The 17,639-nt window shown below is 43.5% G+C and overlaps 1 long non-coding RNA gene across 2 annotated transcripts in view; it reads right to left on the reverse strand.

The window, feature by feature from the left end:
* Nucleotides 1-17,639, reverse strand: part of LOC135913291 (uncharacterized) — a 107,555-nt gene that overhangs the window by 70,802 nt on the left and 19,114 nt on the right. For both annotated transcript variants that reach the window (XR_010567953.1, XR_010567954.1), the window contains one exon: nucleotides 10,578-10,611. This is a non-coding gene — a long non-coding RNA (uncharacterized lncRNA). The remainder of the gene's footprint in view (nucleotides 1-10,577; nucleotides 10,612-17,639) is intronic.

Raw genomic sequence — 17,639 nt, forward strand, 5'->3', positions numbered from 1 at the left:
CTCACGACCTGAAGTAGTCCATGTTGTGCGAAAGTCGTTCTACCAGTGCTAACCAGCTTTGGCACTTTGCATAGCTGAACTTTGGACTTAATTTTTGAACTGTATTACTTTCGACTGTTTCTTTTTTTTTGCTTTGTTACTGTTTAGTAAGTGTCCTGCTGTTTTTTTCGCCCTCCTGTTATATTTGTAGCATCGGGACGATGCTTTTTGAGAGGGGGGGGCATTGCCACATGTGATTGTATATGTCTTTCGGGTGATCTCTTCTCACCGTCTAAAAAATGATGTCGCTCAGCGCGGGACGCGCCCGCATTTATCGGAATTTTCTCGAATGGTGTCGACCGTTATTGCTGCTATCTGTTGTCACCCAAGCTTGTGTAATCTCACTGCATGTGCGACGCGAATTGCGTAGAATTTTCTGGAAGACACGCGTGCACAAGCGATTTTTCTGGAATATTCGATATATATATAGCTCAGGTACAAACTCTGATGTGCTTGACCCACTGATACGATTTTTGACGATCTCTGACTGTGTTAGCCGCTATCGTTCTTCGAGTGTAGCCTGCTTTTGAGGGCACAAGTTCGCCGAAAAAACGCTAGTTTCGTGAATTGCAGTTTTCCTGCCTTCTTCACCGTCACAACTACGTGACAGTATGCATTAGGCAATTATTTAATACCTTCAGTGCGAGATGTCAATCTTACACTAGAATCAACATAACGGCGCAATGCGTGCTAAACACACTTTACAGCATTTAGGTTGTCGTCACATAAGGACTTACCGGCTTTTTTGTGCGCGACAATATCTTCTAACTGGTCGAGAGGGACAGCGCTGCAAAGTTTGCAAACGCCAAGGACCCCAGAAGTATTTAGCTTGGTCTGATCCAATATTTCGCCTTAAGCGGCACTGTTTCCTTTTATCCAAAATAATAAACAGCAATCCCACTAATTCACATTAGCTCACCCACTCATCTCAGTAATACACCTCAGTCTAGCCGTTAATACGCATTAATCGACTTTATTCCATGCACCCCTTTATATTAAGTTTGAGCTGATTGAAGATGATATGGAAATGCTGTCGCATCCCCTTTAAAAGTGCAGTTAAGAAGGCTCCAATGTTGTTGTTTTTTAATTCTCATTCTGTCTTAGAGCAGTAAACAAACGACACAATGTCACTGCAGAAGTAGTGCCGTTGGCGTACACTCTAAAAACTAGGGAGGGTATGGCAGGAGTAAAGGGGCCGATTTACTCTTCAAAGCATTCTTTTACTCTCGAAAAATGTCGAGTGCACTGAAATCCATTGTTCCCTCTGTCAGCAAGGAAAGAGTGAAATCATCTCACGCTGCCCTTCCCAGAGAGAGTAGAATGCCCGTTCAACTCTTCCGGCAATAGCGAACAAAACGCAGCGTGTAAGCTCCTGCTTCAACTTTATGAGGCTGGCCTCGAACATGGCAATGTATTACGCACGCTGAGAAAAGAGCACACCGTTTTGTTTCAAAGAGGAGAGGCAGCCACAGTGCAATGAGAAGGGGAGCGAGCGCTCTACTTCTTCACTCGGAGTTGCCCCACCGCGCGCGCACACATCGCGGAACAGCACAGCACCGGAGAAGGGCGATCCGTCCAGCGGGCAGGAACGCAGACTATCCAAGGGATATCGTGTGCCAGCCATCTTGCGCCACGGCTAAAACAGTACAGTGTTCGTGATGCGTTGGATATAACCACAAATCCCCCACGGTCAGTGAATTCTAACTTGCGTGCACATTCAGCGTATATGAAACGCATCAAGGCAGATAACGATTATTGTTGTGTGGCAGAAGGGGCAAGCCAAAGGGTCTAACCTTGCCTAAGAGTGTAGGAAACCTGTGATATAAAAGCGGACGGCGCAATTAAATATTGACACACATGCTCCATTCTATGCATGGTCGACGATCTTAAACTTACTTTAAGGAGAATGCTATCTATAGCATTCTATAGCTATAAAAGATATCTATAGCGGCTCCACAGCCACCGTAGTCCGTCATAAAGAAATCAACAAAATCTCAATAAAGGAAGGCGTCAGGCAGGGAGATACGATCTCTCCGATGCTATTCACAGCGTGTTTACAGGAGGTATTCAGAGACCTGGATTTTGACGGATTGGAGATAACAGTTAATGGAGAATACCTTAGTAACTTGCGACTCACCGATGATATTGCCTTGCTTAGTAACTCAGAGGACAAACTGCAATGCATGCTCACTGACCTGGAGAGGCAAAGCAGAAGGGTGGGCCTAAAAATTAATCTCCACTAAACTAAAGTAATGTTTAACAGTCTCGGAAAAGAACAGCAGTTTACGATAGGTGGCGAGGCACTGGAAGTGGTAAGGGAATACATCTAATCAAGCAAGTAGCGTCCGTGGATTCGGATCATGAGACTGAAATAATCAGAGTAAGAATGGGCTGGGTGGGTTTGGCAGGCATTCTCAGATCGTGAACAGCATGTTGCAATTATCTCTCACGAGAAAAGTGTATAACAGCTGTGTCTTACCAGTACTCACGTACGAGGCAGAAACTTGGAGGCTTACGAAAAAGGTCCTACTTAAATTGAGGATGACGCAACGAGATACGGAAAGGAGAATGAACGGCGTAACGTTAAGGGATAAGAAAAGAGCAGATTGGTAAGGGGAACAAACACGAGTTAATGACATCTTAGTTGAAATCAAGAAAAATAAATGGGCATGGGTAGGACATGTAATGAGGAGGGAAGATAACCGATGGTCATTTAGGGTTACGGACTGGATTCCAAGGGAAGGGAAGCGTAGCAGGGGGCGGCAGAGAGTTAGGTGGGCGGGTGAGATTAAGAAGTTTGCAGGGACAGCATGGCCCCAATTAGTACATGACCGGGATAGTTGGAGAAGTGCGGGACAGGCTTTGGTCTTGCAGTGGGCGTAACCAAACTGATGATGATTATGACACGCAGCTTCACTGGTCATCCTTCTTCACAAAGTGGAAGGGCACCGAGTTTTCTTTTGTTGTTGTTAAGCATGGACTGGACAAAAAATTTCAAACGGCTTACGGGCCAAAGATTAGCAATAGCGAAATAAAACTGTTTTCAGCGCCCGAGAGCCCACTGCAATAAAAGAACCCGTACCAATTACTCCGCGTACTGTTACGAGAAGAAGACGGAAACATGAATGGAATGTTACACTGGAGTTTGTTTTTTTCTGTAAGAATACTTCTCGTAAATCTGAGTACAGAGCGCTGGATGGAGCCGATACGTTTTATTTGTTTGAAGCGGCAAGCAGGAAGCTTATACATACATATTTTTTTCCTTCTGCGTTTCGCAAGCATTCACCTCAATTTGAAGAGACAAAGGGTAAGATTGATCAAGAAGAAACAGGTCAACCTAGACGCAGTAAGCGTAAAAGCAGACCAATTCAGGTTGGCACTTTCAAACAAATTTTCAGCCTTGAAACAGAGAGATGAAGATGACACAGAGGCAATGAATGAAACCATAACTAGGCTGATTTCAGAAGCAGCAATTGAAGTGGGGGGTAAGGCCCCATGGCAACCAGTAGGTAAGCTCTCCCAAGTAACAAAGGACCTAATAAAAGAACGACAAAAAATGAAAGTGTCTAATTCATGAGATCAGATAAAATTCGCGGAACTGTCAAAACTAATCAACAACGAGAAAATAAGGGATATTCGAAATTGTAATGTGAGAAAGACTGAGAAAGCAGTAAAAAATGGATGCAGCCTGAAATCAGAGAGAAACTAGCCATCGGACAAACCAAGATGTATGCACTGAAAGATAGGCAGGGTAATATAAAAGCGGTGGAAGAATTCTATACTGACCTTTACAGTACCCAAAGTAGCCATGATACCCCCATTCAAAATAGTAATGAACAGGTTAGCGAGGCTCCTTCTATAACTAGCGATTATGTTAGAAGGGTCTTGTAAAACATGAAATGGGAAAAAGAGGCAGAAGATGGACTACCAATCGATTTAATCAAAGATGGTGAAGAAATAATGCTTGAAAAACTAGCGGCCCTTTATTCGAACTGCCTATCGACTTCAAGGGTCCCAGAGAACTGGAAGAAAGCCAACATTATACTAATCCACAAAAGGGGACACGTTAAAGAGTTGAAAATTACAGGCCCATTAGCTTACTTCCAATATTGTATAAAATATTCACCAAGATAATCTCCAACAGAATAAAAGCAACACTGGACTTTAAGCAACCAAGGAAACAAGCAGGTTTCGGGAAGGGATACTCGAGAATGAATCCTATCCATGCCATCAATCAGATAATCGAGAAATCCGCAGAGTCCAATCAGCCTCTCTATATGGCTTTCATAGATTACGAAAAGGCATTTGATTCAGTCTAGGTACCAGCAATCATAGAGGCAACACGTAAGCAAGGAGTACAGGAAACCTACGTAAATATCTTCGAAAATACCTACAGAGATTCCACAGCTACCTTAATTCTCCACAAGAAAAGTAGGAAGATACCTGCAAAGAAACGGCAAACACAAGGAGACCCAGTCTCTCCACTACTATTCACCGCATGCTTGGAAAGAGTACTCAAGCTATTACACTGGGAAGGCTCAGAAGTAAGGACCAACGGCGAATATGTCAGCAACCTTAGATTTGCAGATGACATTGTCCGGTTCAGCAACACTGGGGACGAGTTACAACAAATGATTGAGGACCTGAACAGAGAGAGTGTAAGAGTAGGGTTGAAGATTACTATGCAAAACACAATGGTCCAAGGGAACAAGAGTTCAGGATTGTCAGTCAGCTTCTAGAGCCTGTGAAGGAGTGTGATTATTTATGTGAATTACTCACAGGGGAGCCTGATCATGAGATGGCAATTTACACAATAAAAATGGGTTGGAGCACATTCAGAAGACATTGTCAGATTCTGACTCAAAGCTTACCATTATCATTAAAAAGAAAGGTGTACAATCAATGCATTCTACTGGTGCTGACATATAGGGCAGAAACTTCGAGCCTGACAAAGAAGCTCGAAAACAAGCTAAGGTCCGCGCAAAGAGCGATGGAACGAAGAATGTTGGGCGTAACGTTAAGAGACAAAGCGAGCGATGCGGATCAGAGAGCAAACAGGGATAGCCGATATTCTAACTGGCATTAAAGGAAAGAAATGCAGCTGCGAAAGTCATCTAATGTGTAGGTTAGATAACCAGTGGGCCACTAGGGTTACAGAATGGGTGCCAAGAGAAGGGAAGTGCAGTCGAGGACGGCAGAAGACTAGGTGGAGTGATGAAATTAAAAATTTTCAGGCGCTTATTAGAATCGGTTGGCGCAGGACAGGAGTAATTGGAGATCGCAAAGAGAGGCCTTCGTCTTGCAGTGGACGTAAAATAGGCTGATGATGACGATGATTCGCAAGACCTACTGATGAAAAAATGTATGCGCAAATATACACACGAGAGATACAGACTGCTTAAAGAGCAAGAAAAATATTTGTTCTGCAAAGGGAACATACAATAACATAGTAGCATAAAGGTCGACGCTGCGGGCCGCAATGCATGCGCGGTCACCGAGCGGCATTCAAAATAAGTACAACGAAATAAAAAAGAGAAAGAAAGGCATCTATTCCTAAGGCATAAATGCATGGCACAGGCACGTACCCACGATTTTTTTCCGCAGGGGGGGGGGGCAATCCAAGGTAACTTTTCTATGCAAACGGGGGGGGGGGGGGTGCCTTTACTAATACAAATGTACAAACGCCCGCCATTCGCCTTAAAGACGCTTAAACCTGCAAGAGAGAAATGAAATAACGTGTATCTCACAGGTACGCCTGTGAGATACACACGTCCTTTACTAGGCAAACAAGTAACCACATCAAATTGACTTGCTCAAGGATACAATTTTTAAATAAAGTAGGCCATTAGTCATATATTCGCATTAGCTCACTTTAATTTAACTCGCCCTCGCATATTTTGCAGAAATCCTGCTTCTTATATGTGCTCTATGTTGCGACTATAATTTTAGTGCAATTGATCACAATACACGACCGATGACAGCTGCTCCTGCGCAAGGCATTCCAACAAACGACAGCGTCATTGAGATTTTTCCCTGGTTGTTGCATATGTACAAAAATGTAAACGGGGTTCTTGAATAACAGAGAAAGAGAGAGAGAGATAGATGCAAATGAAAAAAAAGGCAAGGAGGCTAACAAAGTCTTATTAAAATATTTGTCATCCACTTGTTACACTTGTTACACTTGTTGTCATCTAGCCTCTACATTTTTCATACCAGCGGCATAGACTGCTTTGCTGGTTTCAAACTGGTATAGTTCAAGAGTTCGTGTGATATTTTCTTCACGTATTAAACAGATATAAAACATGGAAGCATTGACATAAGTTATTTCAAGCGCACTTCTTGAGACATACGAGTATATTCTTTTATGAAAAAATACCTATTTGACTTCTCTTGGCGGCGGTAGCGTACAATAATTCGTTTGCAGCATATTTTTCAATGACAATAAAGTTATTATCAATGTATTTGTTCCCTCGACAAATTCTATAAGGAGGAGGCCGAGCCGCAACGGGTGATAGTCATTTTGCTTATGGGTTTAAGAGGAAGTAAGAGGAAGCTTTAGCTCGGGGGCTCCTATCTAAACACATGTAAAAGGAGAACTCGTCTTTCTCGGCAACCACGGCACCAAATTTCACGAGGTTTGTTGCATTTGAAAGAGAAACTTAAAATCTAGTGATTGTTTATTTCAAATTTTTTATGTAGTCAATTCTTTATCAAAAAATTGGCATAAAATCAAAACGTTTGAGAAAACGAAACTATCAAGTGTACAACTCTCTAACTCACAAAGAAAAAAACAGTATCACAATATTGGAAATTGCACTTGACGTTACATCTAAAGGGGACAACATTTATATGTTACACATGACTCTAAAAAAATTTAGTAGTATGCAAATACAACTTTTGCTGAACCTTTGTACACAACGCAACAAATTCACGTAAGATATAAACTGACGCATCGTATTTGTCCGCTTTGAATGATCGAACGGATGCCCTTTACAGAACCGCGGTATCTGTTTTTCATGCAGAGCTATTAATTTATAAACTTTGGGCACCTATTTTTTTTCGAACTTCCGAATTTTCGAAAATCTTTTTGACAAGATTCAGGCCATAAATCGAAATTCCGCTTCCAACAGTCACTAGAATTTAACTTTCTCTCTCAACTCCAATGAATTTCATAATAATCGGTCCAGGGGCTATCTCAAAAAAGCGTTTTGGCGTTTTACATGTATTTGAACAGGCCGCGTCGGAGTTAATCTTTCTCTTGAGGCTTATTTCAGGGTTTGATGATGGACGCTGCTTCGCATTATTTTATTTTCTACCTTATCTAAGCCATATCACGGGTATATGGTTCCGAGGATCTGCTACCGTCGCGGCAAGCCGTCACTCGAGGAGATAATGAAGCAAACGGACAAGTTAAACGCAGCTGGCGTTTTATCTGGCCGCAACTCGTTCTACGAGCATACAGACCAGGTGACCCCGAACCGAATCCCTTTCCTGGTCCCTGGATCAGTCTAAACGAAGAAGGTTGAACTAACGAAGCAACAGCAATGTGCGAGACCTTTGAATTGGTGGTGACGACTGAATGCAAATCGAGTTAATAGTTCGGGCACCGAATCTATGAGAAAACTGGCCTTCCCACCCCAGGAGATGCCAATAACTACCGCCATCCAAAATGAGTGAAAAAGGCAGCGAAATGTTGACAGCCAAATAGCTGTGAAGTCTCAACATTGATTTGGCGGTGGTTTATAAATGTGTGTCAGGTGTGGCGGTGTGGGCAGGGAGGAGGGCCGGGCCCCCCTGCCCTCCTCCGCCCCCCCCCCCCCTGTATACGTGCCTGGCATGGCGCATACAATTATAAACGCCATTTGAGCGGTCTGGACGAACCCGCCGAACAGAATCGCCAGCAGTTTCCATCGGCGCGACATTGATGCGGCCCAATCCACTGCGATCGCAGCGCCACCACAGTATTTTTTGCCGTCGCGCTCTTCACTGCAAAGTTGCGCCGCCCCAGCCGCTCGTCACTCAACCGCATTCTACTGCACTCTACTGATGATACCGCGCGATCGTCGCACCAAAACTTCAGGTTCCAACTGCATAGCATCACCCAGGTCAAAATCATAGAAGGGCGCGTAGACAATGCAGAAGCATTGAAGGGCCTACAATGCACGTCTAAAGTACAAACTTTATGGACGTTCCATGAACATCTAAAACTTTGCGCAATGTATGTCGGAAGTAATGTTCTTTAGAGACGTTCTATGGACATCCAAAACATTGCCCGCTGTACACCTCATGAACAAGCTAAATGAATGTTCGTTGGACATCCAAAACTTTGGTGTCCATGGTGAGATAACCCGCTTACTACAATGCAACGGTACCGCATTATCGGTTGTAATAATAAAGTCTAGGCTGGGTGTCCGAGCCGAAAGGCTCAGACACCTAGCCCTACGTCCCTTAGATGTATATGTGCATTTAAAGGATGTCCATAGGACATCCCCCTTTTTGCTGGATGTTTGGATCAATTCGGTACCCCTACTGGATTTTTGTGGCTACCTGGATGCGAGCAATCTGCGAGCGGCGCAGTTGGCGCGGTCCATTCGTGTTTCAGAGGGCGGGGCGGCGTAGCCCTAAGGGCCCAGCTCATTCTTGTTCGGAGGGGTCGAACGGCGACGGGAGAGAGCCGCGCGGAGATTGCTGGAGAATGAGCACGCGGCAGCTGTTAGAGCAGCGGCCCATCATGCAGCGGCTCGAATTTCACATTTTCTTTTTTTTACTTTTCAAGGATTTCGCATTTCACTACCTTTCGGCTCGGACACCCAGCCTAGACTTTATTATTATAACCTATAATGCGGCACCGTTGCATTGTAGTAAGCGGGTTATTTCACCATGGAAAACACACAAAAGTTGACGGTGCAGTAGCTTTTCATAGTTATAACCGATATATTCTTAAAACCGGTATTCTTATACGTGGTATCGACTGTATTGCTGGCATTATCCCAGCTCTCAGTACACTTGAAGTCGCGAGGCATTGCGAAAATGGGTAGCAAGTTTTTCAAGCATGATATCTCCTCCATGTTTGACTAATCTGACTTATTCCATCTTCTGCTGCTTTTCCCCGGATCCTATGTCGCAACGCCCTTCTAATTTCATTGCTGTTTACAAAAGGAGCATCTGTATCCTGTTCACCACTACTTGTGAAGGCGGCTCGGCTGCTCTAAGTACTGTCATGTCACTAAACAATATTTCTTTTGGTTTTACCATATCATCAGAATTTCTGATGAGATTATTCTGCACACTTTCCAATGCATATTTGTTAACTTGTCCTATGCCAAGTTTCCTTCTCATCGATTTAATGCTGCGGCCACATTTCACTGCTCCCTCAATCTTTCTCACATTATTATTTCGAACATCACTCTTTTTGTTATCAATTTGAGAGTTCATCGAATTTCACCTGATCTCCTGAGTTAACCACTTTCATGCTTTGTCATTTCTTTATAAAGTTCTTCCTTGCTTCGCAGACCGAACTTACTGGCTTTCTTGTTCCCTTACCTGCCACTTCAATTACTGCATCTGAAATCAGCCTAGTTACGGTTTCATTCATTAGCTTCACCCTCCTGTTCTAAAGATGCATATTTGTTTGATATCACCAGTCTCAATTCGTCTGCTTTTACCGTTACTGAATATAGGTTGGCCTTTTTCATCTTGACTAGTTTTACTCTTACGCTTCAAATGAGCAAAAGTTTGGAGCTCCCAATCCAATGGTCACTGCCCTTTACCCTACTGAACATTTCTACATCGTCCACTATGCTGGCATTTGTAGAGCGTATGAAATCTATTTCATTCGTTCTACCAACATGTCTCCTCTAGTGTTCCAAGACCCCATTCCGAATGGCATACATGACTCAAGTAATAGACAACTTGGATGACATGACATAAGGAGATAGACAAAAAGTGCTTAAAGTATGTCAATAATGGCAATTGCAACAAGCAGTGGCGCGTATAATGGACGCTTATCATCACTTGTAGCGGTTTTTCAGTGACTAAAGAGCGCTGCTAATGCACACTAATCTGCGCAGCATATCGCTACTGTGTCGTGGCCTACGTGCCTGGACTTTAAACAAACCGACAGACACCTCTGACCATAGATTTGCATAGGGCTGCAGTTTTTGGAGTCGTCAATTTTCTTTTTTTTTTAATTGCGATAGGTATGTTTGGTGGACCAAAGAGTACCCGATTGAGGCCCAGGCTCAACCCAAGCCCGAACATTATAGGCGGGAACCTGAGTCAAGAATTACTTGACCAGCCCGAGCCCAGCCCATGGGCGAGGCTGTCTCCGGGCTTTCGAGCCAGCCCACTCCCTTGCAGTGTTCTAACATACGCATTCACATAATATTGATACCCTTGAGCACAAGCAGAAATCACAGAAGCCCACAAGACAGATTCAGCCACATACTACTAATACGAGAAATAAAAAACGTGTGAAGATACTTTCTATTTTTCTTCTAGTAGAACTAAAACATCTTGAATCATGAAATGTGGCTTACCCATGGTGGCTACATCAACAACCTCTTCCTTCATCTGCAACAAAACAAATAAACGCCATTAATATGTAGCACAACAATTATGAGCCATACATCATACGTATTTAGAAACCTCTGTTCACTCCTTGTGGCTTCTAATTAAAAAGAAATGGCATAGTAAGTGTAATATAGGTCGTGGTCTCCAACATCACAAGCAGTCCGGTGGAGCAATCCGGTTTGGCAGTCCGGTGGAGCGTCGACCAACGTGCTGATCTTTGCTGCTTACTTCTAGGGCCTGTTTCGCCGATCGCCAACTGCCCACCTGTTCACCTTGCGGCCTGCTAGCTTGCTGGCCGGCTGATCAAGGAGCGAGTAACGGAAACCGTACGGCGCAGCAACTAAGCCACGAGTGTGGGCGGTCAGCGATAACAGCGTCGCTGATGACTGACGGCAGCGGTGACGTCAGGAGCCTGGACGGTGCCAACACCTATAAAACGAAGGACCAAATGATGCTGGAGTGCAGTCCGGTGGAGCGTCGACCAACGTGCTGATCTTTGCTGCTTACTTCTAGGTAAGAGGCGCCTACTTGGTGGGAGCGGTCGTTTTTCTTTTTGCTCCACTGGACTGCACTCCTGTCTCGAACCATGTCGCCGCGAGATTGTACAAAGTGTTCAAAGTTGGAAAAAGATCAAGAGAGTATATCTTGTTCCAAATGCAAGAAAGTATACCACGCGGGCAAATGTTCGGGAATGACTAAAAAGGCTTTCAAAAACATGGGACCACGCGAAATCGACGGCTGGATGTGTGACAGTTGTAGAAAGCAGGAATCAGGGGAAGAAACGTCAGAAACCAGTGACACGGAACGCAGAGGGGAAGGGAAGGGAGGAAAGAAAAATCATATGAGTCATGTTGCAAAACTGATTGAGGACATTAGCCAGAAGATGGCGGCAGTCTTGGGCCGACTAGAAGAGATGGAAAAAAAGGTAGACAGACAGTGCACGACAACAGAAGGAATAGAAAAATCTATGGAACTGTTGTCACATAAGTATGACGAAATTATGGCCACCACCGTAAGGCAAGAAAAGGACATTGCAGAATTAAAGATAACGTCAGCAGAACTGACGCGAAAGATGGCAGAAAAAGACAATGAAATTGCAAGCCTGAAGGAAAACGTCGAGAGTGCTGAGCAGTACTCGAGGCGAAAAAACATCGAGATACATGGCGTCCCGTATAAACAGGGCGAAGATCTGTATAAGGTTCTAGCAGGGCTTAGCGCCAAGCTGGAAATACAGACAGTCGAACGTCACTCACTGAAGGCCATTCACAGGCTAAAAGAGAAGAAAGATAAGATATCCCCAGTCATTGTCAGATTTAAGGAATTGGCTGATCGTGACCTGCGGATTTCGAAGAAATACGCCCTCCGATCTGATGGCATATACATAAACGAAAACTTGACACGAGCGCAAAAGAAGTTGTTTTGGCTGAGCAGACAGAGGGGCAGACAACAGGGCTGTAAATTTGTCTGGATGCGCAATGGCAGAATTTTCGCTAGGCGCAACGAAGGAAGTCCTGCCATGATCATTACAACAGAAAACGGTTTGGAAAAAATAAACTAATGGCAGAGTTCACTTCTTTTTCTGAGTGGGATTCTCATGTAAATCAGTTCATTAAGGAAGAACGGTTAAAGCAGGAGCTAAGTTTATTACATGTAAACATACGAAGCATAAAGAAAAACTGGGACCAGTTATGTGCTTATGTAAACACTCGGCAGACAAGAGAAGATGTAATTGTCTTGACAGAGGTTAATCTCGATGCAACTCGACTAAGCTTTTACAGCCTTGCTGGGTACTCTCGGTACGCTTGGTGTCGAGAAAACAGAAAAGGAGGCGGGGTGGTCGTGTTTGTGAGCGATACCTGGTTGTCATATGAAATTCACGTATCCGTAGAAAACGCAGAAATGGTGGTTGTCTCTCTTAGCAAGAAGGATACAACTTACATTGTATGTGCAATATACAGACCACCTTGCACGAACATTCCTGTATTCCTTGAAGAACTAACCTCACTCCTAAAAAAATATATGAATGAGAAGCAGTTTATTTTAGCGGGAGACCTAAATATAGATATAATGCTAAATTCAAGGAGGGTAGTTAGAGACTACTTAGACCTACTGGCTGAATTTGGCTTAGTTAACCTTATTAATACCTGTACAAGAGAGGAATTTTTAGGTTCCAAGATAACTACATCATGCATCGACCACATAATTGTCCGCATAGCAAACAAACATTGATCATCAGGAGTCATTAAATTGAAGCTTGCAGACCACTACTTCGTGGCACTTGTAACCATGAAAGAAACTTGTAACCATGAAGACAATGCGAACATCAGACCTAGAATCAGGAACATTTTAGACAACAGGAGTATAGACAAAGCTATTCAGAACACAAACTGGAATGCTATATTACCTCTGGATCACATGAGGCTCTATACTATATTTCTCGATAAGTTCCACCTCATATACGAGACGTCCTCCAAAGGTATAAAAATAAAGCAAAGAAAACCGGAGAACAATTGGATAACGCAGGATATTATGGAATTGTGTTACTTAAAAGATAAAGCTTGGCGGAACTGTAGAAGGGACCCTGAAAATGTAGCACTTAGGCAGGAATTTCGCACATTGCGAAATCTTGTAACAGCCAAAACGCGACAGGCGAAAAGAAGATACTTATCCCAGCAGTTTGCGCTAAACAGGAATGATGGAAGAAAAACATGGAAATTGGCAAACAGTTTAATGGGTCGCGTCAAACAGGCAACGATTGAAGAGGTCATCGACAAAAACTTTCCAAAAGAAGAAACACAGTCATTGTGCGAACTGTTCAACGAGACTTTCATTCACGCAACAGATAAGCTGCGCATTGCTCATGGTACGAATCGTCTCGAATATCAGCCAATACTTTCATGCACACATACAGCGTACCTTCCTGAGATAACAGAGACTGAGCTATGGAATATAATAGGTAAAATGAAGATGTTCAAACCACCAGGTTTTGATAAGATCCGCGTAAGAGATCTGTACTACAACTTTAACAAACTGAAAGATGTGATTCTCAAAATATTAAACGGAATATTAGAAACCGGAATGATGCCCAAAGAATTGAAAATTTCGATAGTGAGACCTGTGTACAAAAGTGGAAAGAAAAGTGACTGCGCAAACTATAGACCAATTTCTATTATACCTGCCCTGGCTCATATTTTGGAAAAGCACGTGGCTTCCGTTATGCAGTCTTTCTGCAATAAATATTCATTAAACAACCCGGCGCAATATGGGTTCACAAAGGACCGGAACACAACCACGCTCTTAGAAGAATTCTCGGATTACGTTAACACTGCGATAGAACACAATCGTCTTATGCTAGCATTATTTTTAGACCTATCAAAGGCATTTGATACTATTGATCACGCCTTATTGTTGCAAAAGCTGGACAACCTAGGTTTCAGGGGCCGATTTCATCAATTTTTTGAGGGATATTTCACCGACAGATCACAGTGTGTAAGAATTGAAAACAAATACAGTGAATTTAAGTCTATAAAATTCGGTGTTCCGCAAGGAAGTACTCTGGCCCCATTACTATTTAATATCTACGTCTCGGAACTGGGTTTTTTGAATTTGAGATCAAGAATCTTCCAATATGCAGATGACACAGCATTAGCACTAGAACTCCCTGATCTAGATCTTGGGTGCAAAATGTTTGAACAGGATGTGTGCAGGGTAATAGACTGGCTGACGCAAAATTCAATATATTTAAATCGGCAAAAAACAAAGCTTATCTGTTTTAGAAACCCACACAAACGAATGCTCCTAAGGGAGTCTCTCTTTTTACATAACTCTCATTGCACTCCGTGCACATGTAATGCTATGCCATTTGAACATGCAATCAAGTATCTCGGAATAATATTTGATGGCAATATAACATGGAATGATCATGTGCAGTATATATGTAACAGGCTCAGAGCTGTGTCTGCGGTGATGTACAACCTAAGAGGTAAAACTTCGATGCACTTGAGGCGCACCATATACATGGCGCTGGCTGAATCTATTATAACCTACGGTATTACACTGTATGGAACTTGTTCTGATCACAAAATGGGAGCCATAAACCGCATAATTAAAAGAATAGTAAACAGCGTAACCTATGGAACTATGCTGCAGCAAGCTGACAAGAAGGAACAATGCAATAGGCTTGGCATACTGGAAATGCGTGAACTATTTTATTACACTGTGGTCACACGTAATTACTATGCAAAGGATTTCAAAGTACCTGTCAAGAAAAACGTTGCCCTAAGAAAGACAGAAACATACATTAAGCCACGATGCTTTACACATTACGGGAAGAAAGTAAGGGGATATTACGTGCCACAGATATTTAATGAACTTGGAGAAGCGCTTGGAAATTTAAAAACTAAACGAAAAATGACTAAATCAATAAGGAAATGGTGCTCGTCATTGCAGATAAATCACTGATAGCCTCTTGCATATGGAAGGTTGCTTTCCTAGATTTGCTCCTTGGATATTCTGTGAGTTGTCGTATGGCTCATTGTCAAGCTATTATAATGTCCTTTATTTATTCTTTACTTAGTTTTAATTTTGGCTCGAGTTGTAGTCATTATGTCTCTATAGTTTTGTATAATATGGTTAGTCTGTACTAGTATGCCTTACTTCATTGTTTTGTGGTACACGTTCGATGATTCACTGTGCTGCCTGAACAACCAACAAGCACGCTGTGCTTAGGTTGGACAGGAAAGGAAAACCTATGTACCAAATGAAGATGAATAAAATTTTTGATTTGAAAAAAAAATTTGATCAATTGTCATTCCAAGAAAGAAAATCACTGACCAAGCACTCCGTACCGATGGTTAACCAGCGAAGCTGAAACGTGCAGCCCCGGTGTTTATCACTGGATTAATCCCGACTGGTCATTAAAAGACTGCTTGGTAGGCTGCCAGATTCTTGGTACGCAGTTGCTGCTTGAGCTCGGCTGCACAAGCCTGTTCTTGTACACAGTCAGCAGCATCATCCCGGCGTAGGGCAACACTGGACCAAGGGAACAGTCTGGCCTCAGAAAGGGATACTCCTCAATTGATTATAATAAGGTAATCCAAAAATCTGCAGAGTTCAATCAGCCTCTCTATATGACTTTCATAGATTGCGAAAAGGCATTTGAGCCAGTAGAGATACCTGCAGTCATAGAAACATTACGTAATCAAGGAGTAAAGAACGCTTACGTAAATATCGTCGAAAGTATCCACAGAGATTCCACGGCTACCTTAATTATCCACAGGTAGGAAGACACCTATACAGAGAGGGGTCAGACAAGGAGACACTATCTCTCCAATGCTATTCACTGCGTGCTTGGAAGAAGTATTCCAGGTATTAAACTGGGAAGGCTTAGGAGTGAGGATCTACGGCGAATACATCGGCAACCTTCGGTTTGCAGACGAAATTGTCCTGCTCAGCAACACTGGGGATGAATTACAACAAATGATTGAGGACCCTAGCAGAGAAAAAGTAAGAGTAGGGTTGAAGATTCCTATGCAAAAGACAATGATCAATAGCCTGGCAAGGGAACAAGAGTTCAGGATTGTCAGTCAGCATCTAGAGCCTGTGAAGAAGTATGATTATTTAGGTGAATTACTCACAAGGGAGCCTGATCATGAGAAGGAAATTTACAGAAAAATAAAAATGGGTAGAAGTGCACACGGTAGGCATTGTCAACTCTGGACTAGAAGGTTACAACTATCACTGAAAAGAAATGTGTACAATCACTGAATTCTACCGGTGCTCGAGAACAAATTAAGGACAGCGCAAAGAGCGATGGAACAAAACGTGTTAGGCGTAATGTCAAGAGACAGGAAGAAAGTGGTGCGGTTCAGAGAGCAAATGGGGTCGGCTGATATTCTAAATGACATTAAAAGGGGGAAAATGGAGCTGGGCAGGCCGTGTAATGCATAGGATGGGTAACCGGTGTATCATTAGAGTTACAGAATGGGCGGACAAGAACAGGGAAGCGCAGTCAAGGACGGCAGAAAAGTAAGTGGGCTGTTGAAATTAGGAAATTTGCAGGTGTTGGAATCAATTGGCGCCGGACAGGGATAACTGAAGATCTCGGGGCGAGGCCTTCGTCCTTGAGAGAACAAAAAAGAAAGGGCTGCTGCTGATGATGATGAAAACAACCATGTGGAAAGATGGGAAAGAAGAGGCTGCTCTGAGTAATGAAGGGACGTGTTGTAACTGCAGCAATATCATCTGTGTGCTTGAGGGGCGCAGGGAAGTGAAGGTTAGCGGATGCGGTGCAAGAGTGAACAAGGGCCGACAAAACTACGGACAGAAAGTACTATGCCTGCGCGCACGTTAAACGGCTGATGGCACGTACGTAGGCACGGTCAACGCGCTAGCTGCACGCATACGCGCTGTCTCTTCGACACCGCAGAACATTGGTTCCGTGAAGATTCACTTGCCTTGAGGACAATATACCTTAGGCCAGCCGTAGGTGTATTTAAAAGCGTAACGACAGTCCCATCTACCGGTCTGTTCATCGGCGCGCTGTGGCTGGTCACATCTCCGCTGTGAGTGGCCGCCCGAAACGTTACGTGTTCAATAAAGCAAAATGTTTCCTATGAAGCCACGACCAGCATACGTGTTTGTTCTTATAAACTGCAGATGGGCTTGCCATAGGGGGCATCATGATGGAATACAGCGCGAATCGGACCACTGGACGGATCGCTTGGGCGCGCAACTGAGATGTCGCGCTCTGGAACACAAGACGGTCGCATGATGCACGTAGAGAGATGGAACCATCATTCTCTCCACGCGGCTATTTATAGGAAGTCCATGACGTACACGTCACGTGCCTAGAGTCCCGGATGATGTCCCGAGTTGCCAGCCATAGACACATCATCATCTCCCCCTATAGATTGAGGCACATTGGAGCTCTGCGTTGTCGAGTTGATTTTCGGAGTGATGTCTCTGGGTTTGAAGCTTTGACCACCGGCATAGCATCCGGGTCCGGATCTGGCGGCTCAGATCTTTGT

The sequence above is a fragment of the Dermacentor albipictus genome, chromosome 6 (assembly GCF_038994185.2).
Source record: "Dermacentor albipictus isolate Rhodes 1998 colony chromosome 6, USDA_Dalb.pri_finalv2, whole genome shotgun sequence".
NCBI classification, from domain to species: domain Eukaryota; kingdom Metazoa; phylum Arthropoda; class Arachnida; order Ixodida; family Ixodidae; genus Dermacentor; species Dermacentor albipictus.